Consider the following 9,985-nt stretch of genomic DNA (forward strand, 5'->3'; position numbering starts at 1 on the left):
ATTACTTCAATTTCTCAAACATATGACTATTTTACACCATTTTAAAGACAAGACTCTCGTTAATCTAACCACACTGTCTGCTTTCAAAAAGGCTTTACAACGAAAGCAAAACATTAGATTATGTCAGCAGAGTACCCAGCCAGAAATAATCAGGCTGTAACGTAACAAAATGTGTAAAAAGTCAAGGGGTCTGAATACTTTCCGAATGCACTATATAACAATTCAATTGAAAAACAAACTGAAATCTTCGAGGGGGAAAAATGAAAAATAAAAACCTTACAATAACCTGGTTGCATATATATATATATATGCAACCAGGTTATTGTAAGGTTTTTATTATCAAATTGAACAACTCCTGTTTAATTTTATTCCATTTTGTTCCATTTTGTTCAATTTTATAATCAAATATATATATATACAATAACCAGGTTATTGTAAGGTTTTTATTTTTCATGTTTCGCCCTCGAAGATTTCAGTTTGTTTTTCAATTGAATTGTTCACATTATAGGTCACATTAACAGTAGAAAAAGTTCTGACATGATTTATCTTTGTCTCATTCTTATATATATATATAATATATTCACTCCGGACTCCGACATTGCTCGTCCTAATGTTTCTATATTTCTTAATTCTTTTTAGATTTGTGTGTATTGTTAGATATTACTGCACTGTTGGAGTTAGGAAAACAAGCATTTTGCTACACCCGAAATAACATCTGTTAAACATGTGTATGCGACCAATAAAAATACAATTGTATTTCATTGAAGCTGCTGCAGTCCGTGTGGTGGATGTTCGTTCCCAAAGGAAGAGGAGGGTTATTTGGCTTTGAGTTCCTCCCTCCCTCATGACACTTCTCTGTTCTCATCTGGTCACGTGGCGTCCTCTAGTCTCTCCTCGCTCTGATCTTTCTAGCTGGTAAATTCTCCCTAGTACCACCTCAGAGGCCTCCTCTCTCTATTGGCTCAGTGCAGCGTGTATGTTGGGATGCCTTCTCTTCGGTGTGTATTTATAGAGGCAGGATCCTTCCAGTTCCGTATGTATGTTGTCGTGGAAAATTGCAAGATTATGTTATAATGCTTGTATTGCATTATAATGGTTATTTTATTCGACAGAATAGAGTATTCTGTTAAACCTCTTTGGGCTAGGGGGCAGTATTTTGACGTCTGGATGACAAGCGTGCCCAAATTAAACTGCCTGTTACTCAGGCCCAGAAGCTAGGATATGCAGATAATTGGTATGTTTGGATAGAAAACACTCTAAAGTTTCTAAAACTGTTAAGATAATGTCTGTGAGTATAACAGAACTGATATGGCAGGCGAAAACCCGAGGACAAACCACCATTGATTCTTATGGCTGTCATTTTTAATATGAAGGGAAAACCTCCCAGATTGCAGTTCCTAGGGCTTCCACTAGATGTCAACAGTCTTTAGAAAGAGTTTCAGGCTTGCCTTTGGAAAAATGAGCTAGAATTTGTAGTTTTTCTAAGTGGCTCCCATTTTGGCTGTAGTGTTTATTATGCGTTCTGGTGAATGCACGTACTTTGTTGTTTATCTCCAGTAATGACAATAACGATTCTCCGTCTTAAATTTTATCATTTATTTATGTATTAGGGTACCTGAGGTTTGATTATAAATGTTGTTTGACTTGTTTGGAGAAGTTTATTGGTAATGTTTGGTATTCATTTTGTATGCATTTTGAAGGAGGGAAACCGGTGGATTATTGAATGAAGCACGCCAGCTAAACAGAGTTTCTGGGGATATAAAGAAGGACTTTATCGAACAAAACGACCATTTGTGATGTAGCTGGGATCTTTTGGAGTGCCAACAGAAGAAGATCTTCAAAGGTAAGTGATTTATTTTATCGCTTTTTCTGACTTTTGTGGCGCATCTGCCTGGTTGGAAAATGTTTTTAATGCATTTGTGTGCTGGGCGCTGTCCTCAGATAATCGCATGGAGTGCTTTTGCCGTAAAGCCTTTTTGAAATCTGACACAGTGGCTGGATTAACAAGAAGTTAAGACTTTAACCTCTCTAGGGTATGTGGGACGAAATCGTCCCACCTACTCAACAGCCAGTGGAATCCCGTGGCGCGTTATTCAAATACCTTAGAAATGCTATTACTTCAATTTCTCAAACATATTACTATTTTACACCATTTTAAAGACAAGACTCTCGTTAATCTAACCACACTGTCCGATTTCAAAAAGGCTTTACAACGAAAGCAAAACATTAGATTATGTCAGCAGAGTACCCAGCCAGAAATAATCAGACACCCATTTTTCAAGCTAGCATATAATGTCACATAAACCCAAACCGCAGCTAAATGCAGCACTAACCTTTGATGATCTTCATCAGATGACACTCCTAGGACATTATGTTATACAATACATGCATGTTTTGTTCAATCAAGGTCATATTTATATCAAAAACCAGCTTTTTACATTAGCATGTGACGTTCAGAACTAGCATACCCACCGCAAACTTCCGATGAATTTACTAAATTACTCAAGATAAACGTTCACAAAAAACATAACAATTATTTTAAGAATTATAGATACAGAACTCCTTTATGCAATCAATATGTCCGATTTTAAAATAGCTTTTCGGCAAAAGCACATTTTGCAATATTCTGAGTAGATAGCCCAGCCATCACGGCTAGCTATTTTGACACCCACCAAGTTTGGCCCTCACCAAACTCCGATTTACTATTAGATTTTGATTACCTTTGCTGTTCTTCATCAGAATGCACTCCCAGGACTTCTACTTCAATAACAAATGTTGATTTGGTTCAAAATAATCCATAGTTATGTTCAAATATCGTCTGTTTTGTTCGTGCGTTCAAGACACTATCCGAAGGGTGACGAAGGGTGACGCGCCCGACGGGTTTCGTGACCAAAAAATTCTAAATATTCCATTACCGTACTTTGAAGCATGTCAACCGCTGTTTAAAATCAATTTTTATGCCATTTTTCTCGTAAAAAAGCGATAATATTCCGACCGGGAAACCCTGTTTTTGTTCAAAGACGAAAAAATAAAAACATGGTGTCGCCTCGTGCACGCGCCTCAGTCTCATTGTTCTTTGATCGACCACTATCCAAATGCGCTACTGTTTTTCAGCCAGGGCCTGCAAAGACATCATTCACCGTTTTGCCGCCTTCTGAGAGCCTATGGGAGCCGGAGGAAGTATCACGTTACAGCAGAGATCCTCAGTTTTCAATAAAGAGAGTGTAGAAGCCCAAGAAATGGTCAGAGAGGGCACTTCCTGTAAGGAATCTTCTCAGGTTTTTGCCTGCCATATGAGTTCTGTTATACTCACAGACACCATTCAAACAGTTTTAGAAACTATAGGGTGTTTTCTATCCAAAGCCAATAATTATATGCATATTCTAGTTTCTGGGCAGTAGTAATAACCAGATTAAATCGGGTACGTTTTTTACCCGGCCGTGCAAATACTGCCCCCTACCCTAGAGAGGTTAACACTTGTATTTTCATGAATGTTAAATATTACTATTTCTGTAATTTGAATTTCGCGCTCTGGGTCTTCCAAATGGACAATGACCCCAAGCATACTTCCAAAGTTGTGGCAAAATGGCTTAAGGACAACAAAGTCAAGTTATTGGAGCGGCCATCACAAAGCCCTGACCTCAAGCCTATAGAAAATGTGTGGGAAGACCTGAAAAAGCGTGTGCGAGCAAGGAGGCCTACAAACCTGACTCAGTTACACTCGCTCTGTCAGGAGGAATGGGCCAAAATTCACCCAACTTATTGTGGGAAGCTTGTGGAAAGCTACCCAAAACGTTTGACCCAAGTTAAACAATTTAAAGGTAATGCTACCAAATACTAATTGAGTGAATGTAAACTTCTGACCCACTGGGAATATGATGAAAGAAATAAAAGCTGAAATAAATCATTCTCTCTGCGATTATTCTGACATTTCACATTCTTAAAATAAAGTGGTGATCCTAACTGACCTAAAACAGGGCATTTTTACTTAGATTAAATGTCAGGAATTGTGAAAAACTGAGTTTAAATGTATTTGGCTAAGGTGTATGTAAACTTCCGACTTCAACTGTAGATGTGCTAACCGACTTGCCAAAACTATAGTTTGTTAACAAGACATTTGTAGAGTGGTTGAAAAACGAGTTTTAATGATTCCAACCTAAGTGTATGTAAACTTCCAACTTGAACTGTAAATAAGTCTGTTGTTGAAAAATGACTAGTCTGTAAAGAAAATATAGCACCTTTTCCTGTTATTCAGAGAAAACAAATAATTAAACACACAGCAGTCATTATTCCATTTAAATGTAGCAAATCATACATTTTTTCTGTTCCAAACAAAGTAATTGTCTTTCCTCTGTATGCAGCGTGCTATGGAACGACAGTAGGGGATTAGGGTTTCTAATTATCTTCCTGATTCCAATTGAGCCAGGCTAGTGAGTCTGCCCTGTGGCTGAGCTGGGGTTTATAGCTAGTGAGTCTGCTGAGTCTGGCTTGGGGCTCAGTTTGGTTTCTATCCCTCTTACGCCGCTGAGCTGCTTCTGGCTGGGGAGGGCAAAGAGAAAAAGAGAGAAAGGGAGAGAGAAAGAGGGAGAGAAAGAGGGAGAGAATAAGAGAGAAAGGGGAAAAGAGGGAATGGGAACATGACCCTGCCTGCTTTCTCCTCTGCAGGACTGACAGATGGAAACCTGATTTACCAGAGTCATAATGTCTCTCCCCTGACACCAATGCTATAGGATCTGTTGACCTATAGGTTAAGCTATAGCTTGAGGACAGAGACTTTAGAAACACTTTACATCATATCGTCCAGGTGGTTTATGGTAACATATCTGCTACAAGACCATGGTGCTTGCCTACGGAGCTGTGAGGGGAACGGCACCTCCGTACCTTCAGGCTCTGATCAGTCTCTACACCCAAAGAAGGGCACTGCGTTCATCCACCTCTGGCCTGCTCGCCTCCCTACCTCTGCGGAAGCACAGTTCCCGCTCAGCCCAGTCAAAACTGTTCGCTGCTCTGACACCCCAATGGTGGAACAAGCCAGGACAGCGCAGTCAATCACCACCTTCCGTAGACACCTGAAACCCCACCTCTTTAAGGAATACCTGGGATAGGATTAAGTAATCCTTGTAAAGTGGTTGTTCCACTGGATATCATAAGGTGAATGCACCAATTTGTAAGTCGCTCTGGATAAGAGCGTCTGCTAAATGACGTAAATGTAAATGTAATATTGAGAATAGTCATTGAATAATTCATATTACGTTATGCCCCTCTGCACCATTTATATGTGACCTCTGACCCTCTGTGGGTTCTGTGTATCTCTCAGACCTGCTCCCCCAAAGCAATAGGGCTGGGTTCTGTTAGAATGACCTTCAAGTCTCTGCTGTATGCCTCTATGACTATGCAGATGTCAGGGTTGCAGTTTGTGACAAATGTTGTGAAAAAGGCTGTAGAAGTACGTTTTATGTAGTAAAAATGCTATTTTGTAGGGATTGGGTGGTACACGTGATTCTAGTTGATATGCCACTGGTGGCATGGAGTTATGTGTCATCAGAGATGGCAGCGGTCGGTGTGTCCTTCAGTCTCTGGTCCTGAGGCAGTCATTAAGTTGAAATAACCAATGTCCTTTGAGATGAATCATTCATGATTGAGTGTTGTACTTAGAATCACATTTAGATTATATTTAGTCTCCAAGCAGTTTGTCCACATGTCTAGGAACTCTATACTGAAGGAAGAGAGTATCCGGATGGAAGGGGTCATGCTCAGGTGAGGAGTAGAGTTGACCAGTCCCAAATCAAACCCTAGCCTCTAGCCCCTACCCCCTATGCACTTGTGCAGAGATCTGAGATCATTAGATAGGTATAATCTAGAGGTAGTTTGAAGTTAGAGAGGTGGACCAGAAACTGCAGGGTTGCCAGTTAGGATCCCAGGTCTGAGGGGAAAATCAACCTGAGTTGATTGATGTAGACGATGTGTCCCTTCTCTTCCCTCTGTCTTTCCTCACTCTTGTCCTTTATCTAATAATCTCTCTCCTTCAGGAAGATGATGGACTCTGGGCAGCTAGACTTCTATGAACACAGCACTCTGTGCACCAACACGTGTCGTAGCACCAAGTTTGACCTGCTGATCAACAACACACGCTTCCCCCCTGATGGCAGCGGACTCACCACACCCATCTCCTCACAAGGTGAGACCAGACACACCTCTCACTGAGGGCTGTAAAGATCTCAGGTTGTCTGTGGCAAAACAATTTAAAAGTTTGTCTGGCAGTTATTTTCTGTAAGGAACCTTTTAATCCTATTTTTCCCATTTAACTTGTTTTTTAATTGGTGATATCGTACACGTGTCCATTAACTTTACATTCTAATTAGGATATATACACAAGTTGGGAATACAGTATCAGTCAATAAGCATCCAGGACCTGAACCATCCGTGTTATTCTGTGTATTGAATATTGTAAGTAGTGTAGCTGACCATGTCTCTCCCTTGTTGGACATGTAGCCCAGGTGGTGATAGGTAATGGTGGCCAGGTTGTCATGACCGGAACAGTGGAGTGGAGTTCAGGGGCCATAGCCATGGAGAAGAAAACCAGTGAGATACAGTATCAGGTGTGTTCTTCACCCAAACAGCTCTAACTAGTGACTATTTACTGTAGTTACACTCAACTCTGATGTCAAATAGTTGTGTGGGCATTTAGTTTTGTATCTAAGCTTCATACCTGGATCAAATACATTGTTGAATACTTGCAGTTGAGTGCGACTGGTTTAGATCACCCGGTAAAATGAAAAGTGGAACTCCGCCGTCCCTGCATGCCGGTCAAGTTAAACCAACCACATCTCAAGTATTTGAAAGTATGTGTTACGTTTTGGACTTTAGATATTCTTGGCATGCAACTGGATGAATTCTTGCTCAGTATTATTAACTGTGACTCAAATGGCATATAACCTTCTTTGAACTTGAACTTTAATCTCTGCTGTGTCCTTTGTTCCCCAGAGGAGACGTTGAACTTCTGGAAAGGCATAGCTGACGTGGGCCTGATGGGGGAGGTGGTGGACAACATCAGGACAGAGCTGCTGGAGATGCTGAGAGGAGTGCAGCTATGCAGCGAGCAGGCAGCCATGCAGGACGCAGGTGGTTACTGGCACCTAGTGCACAGGGGATAGGGTACAGGGTACCGGTACTTTCTAAGGGTATATGCATGGTGTCACACAGGTGCAATGTTGGTTTCTGTTGATCAAGTCTGGGGATTAAATAAAACGAGAAGTATTGATGACTTCTGATGTGTAACATAAAGAAAAGACTAGATGATGGGTATTTTGTGGGGCATCCCCAAAATAGGGGACATATTTTATGTCTTGTTGAATTGTCTTACTTTAGTAAGTGAATAAAGTTTACACTTCTTTGTTTTGATTAATTTATTGACTGATGATGTGTTGTTACAGACGATGTGAGGGAGGAAGTGGGGGGGGTGGATGGATGGATGGATGTGTTGTAAGTGACCCTGTGATTGGTTGATGTATGTGTTGTTACTGACTCGGTCAAACACATCCTGAATGTAAGGAGAGAACAGACTGACCCTGGAGAGGAGCAGGTCATTAGCACACTGACCAGTGAGTAATGATCAATTCAGTTTTCAATTCAGTAACTTCAGGCAGATGAAGGGAGATTGAGATATGTATATAAATATTCCTATGATGTTTTGTTCCGGATCATTTCCATTTTAGTCATATTATTTCATGTCAATGGTCAGGAAACACAAAAGCCAAGTCTACATTCAATAGCAAAGATGGACCTGTTTTGGATCTTGCCTCAAACTTGCTAATTGATATGGTTGATTACTGTAGAGCACCATCTGAGTCATTTCTAACCTCTGACTGATCTCCACAGACCTGGAGCTGCAGCTGGAGGTACAGAGACGACAGCAGCACTTCAGAGCTCAGGCTAGTGATGTGGTGGCTTGAGAACAGTTCTTAAACAATAATGTGTGTTCTATATAACACATTTCTTTCCAAAATAGAAAGCATACCACTCTTCCTCTGTGTATATTTTTGTCTTTTTGTAAAACACAATAAATATAATATGTTTTTGAGCTCACTGTTGTCAGTTCTGTGAAACAACACTATTTTATTATATTTTTCACAAGAAGCTTTTTCTTTTCAAGATTTGCGTATTTTTTCACTGTGATTCTCTGTATGGTGACAAATGCATATGTATAATCATGTTCCATAGAGAACAACACATTTCTCTCCATTGCATTTTCTTTCTCTGTTTATGATTTTTAGTGTGTGGTTATTTTGCCTCACAAGTTTAATAGACAGAAATGGACCTAAAGTTAAAGTATGAATAAGATGGTTATTTATGTAAGTCAAAGTAGAATAACAGGGACTCTAATGTCAAGCTGAACAAAATGCTGTTAACAATTTAGGAAGGGGGTATACATACGGCATTCATAACACCTTTATGAAACAGTTTATAGTACCTTTATGAGTGTTGCAGTATCATTCAACCTTCATAACACATGTATTCAACATCAATATTATGTACACTCCAATCAAGTAAAGTGTTACCCATAACGCTGCCCAGCCTAGAACACATTAAAGTTCTTACTCAGTTTTCTTACCCATAATTACATGAACAGCTCCACAATCCCGATCGCTTTCAGACAAAGAAGTGCAGTGTGGAGACAGGAATTAAGAAATTCATTCAATTATTTTGACCAATAAATGTGTAGGGTACATTTCAAGTTAACTCATATCTGTAATGACCTGTTCCATACTTGTATATACATTTTCCAAGCCTTGTTTTAAGAGATGAGGGTATTTTCATACTGTCTTTGTAATGTGTTTTAATAATGTTACAATAAATGACAAATAAATTGGTTGTGGTGTTGGTGTTGTTTCTTTTTTTTATTTATAAAATTGTATTTAAAAAAATATTTTTGTAAAATATTTTAAGAGGTGGATCAGCTTAATATTGCAGATAAAGTAGCATGACAATGACCCAAAACACACGGCCAAGGCAACAAAGGAGTGGCTCAAGAAGAAACACATTAAGGTCCTGGAGTGGCCTAGCCAGTCTCCAGACCTTAATCCCATAGAAAATCTGTGGAGGGAGCTGAAGGTTCGAGTTGCCAAACATCAGCCTCGAAACCTTAATAACTTGGAGAAGATCTGCAAAGAGGAGTGGGACAAAATCCCTCCTGAGATGTGTGCAAACCTGGTGGCCAACTACAAGAAACGTTTTGCCACCAAGTACTAAGTCATGTTTTGCAGAGGGGTCAAATACTTATTTCCCTCATTAAAATGCAAATCAATTTATAACATTTTTGACATGCGTTTTTCTGGATTTTTTTGTTGTTATTCTGTCTCTCACTGTTCAAATAAACCTACCATTAAAATTATAGACTGATCATTTCTTTGTCAGTGGGCAAACGTACAAAATCAGCAGGGGATCAAATACTTTTTTCCCTCACTGTATGTTTGTGAACGTACCGTTAAAAAGTAACATGATGATTGAGTGTCTATATAGCTGTACCATGATATTTGCATTGCTTCTAAGTAAAACTCCAATTGGTCCCCACTATTCCACCTGCTAAAACAGGGCTCCGGGCAGCCGAGCGGAAATGGAGGAAAACTCGCCTCCCTGCGGACCTGGCATCCTTTCACTCCCTCCTCTCTACATTTTTACATTTACATTTTAGTCATTTAGCAGACGCTCTTATCCAGAGCGACTTACAGTAGTGAATGCATACATTTCATACATTTCTTTTTTTTCTGTGCTGGCCCCCCGTGGGAAACAAACCCACAACCCTGGTGTTGCAAACACCATGCTGTACCAACTGAGCTACAGGGAAGGCTAACGTTTCTCTACATTTTCCTCTTCTGTCTCTGCAGCTAAAGCCACTTTCTACCACTCTAAATTCCAAGCATCTGCCTCTAACCCTAGGAAGCTCTTTGCCACCTTCTCCTCCCTCCTGAATCCTCCTCCCCCTCCC

At 40.0% G+C, this 9,985-nt stretch overlaps 1 long non-coding RNA gene across 1 annotated transcript; it reads left to right on the plus strand.

Moving 5' to 3' along the window:
* The first annotated feature begins 5,743 nt into the window (after positions 1-5,743).
* On the plus strand, positions 5,744-6,565 carry LOC106588629 (uncharacterized). Its single transcript, XR_006762341.1, has 3 exons — positions 5,744-5,757; positions 6,030-6,178; positions 6,493-6,565. It is a non-coding gene; the product is annotated as an uncharacterized lncRNA (long non-coding RNA).
* The last annotated feature ends 3,420 nt before the right edge of the window (positions 6,566-9,985 follow it).

Source organism: Salmo salar, chromosome ssa27, assembly GCF_905237065.1.
Source record: "Salmo salar chromosome ssa27, Ssal_v3.1, whole genome shotgun sequence".
NCBI classification, from domain to species: Eukaryota; Metazoa; Chordata; class Actinopteri; order Salmoniformes; family Salmonidae; genus Salmo; species Salmo salar.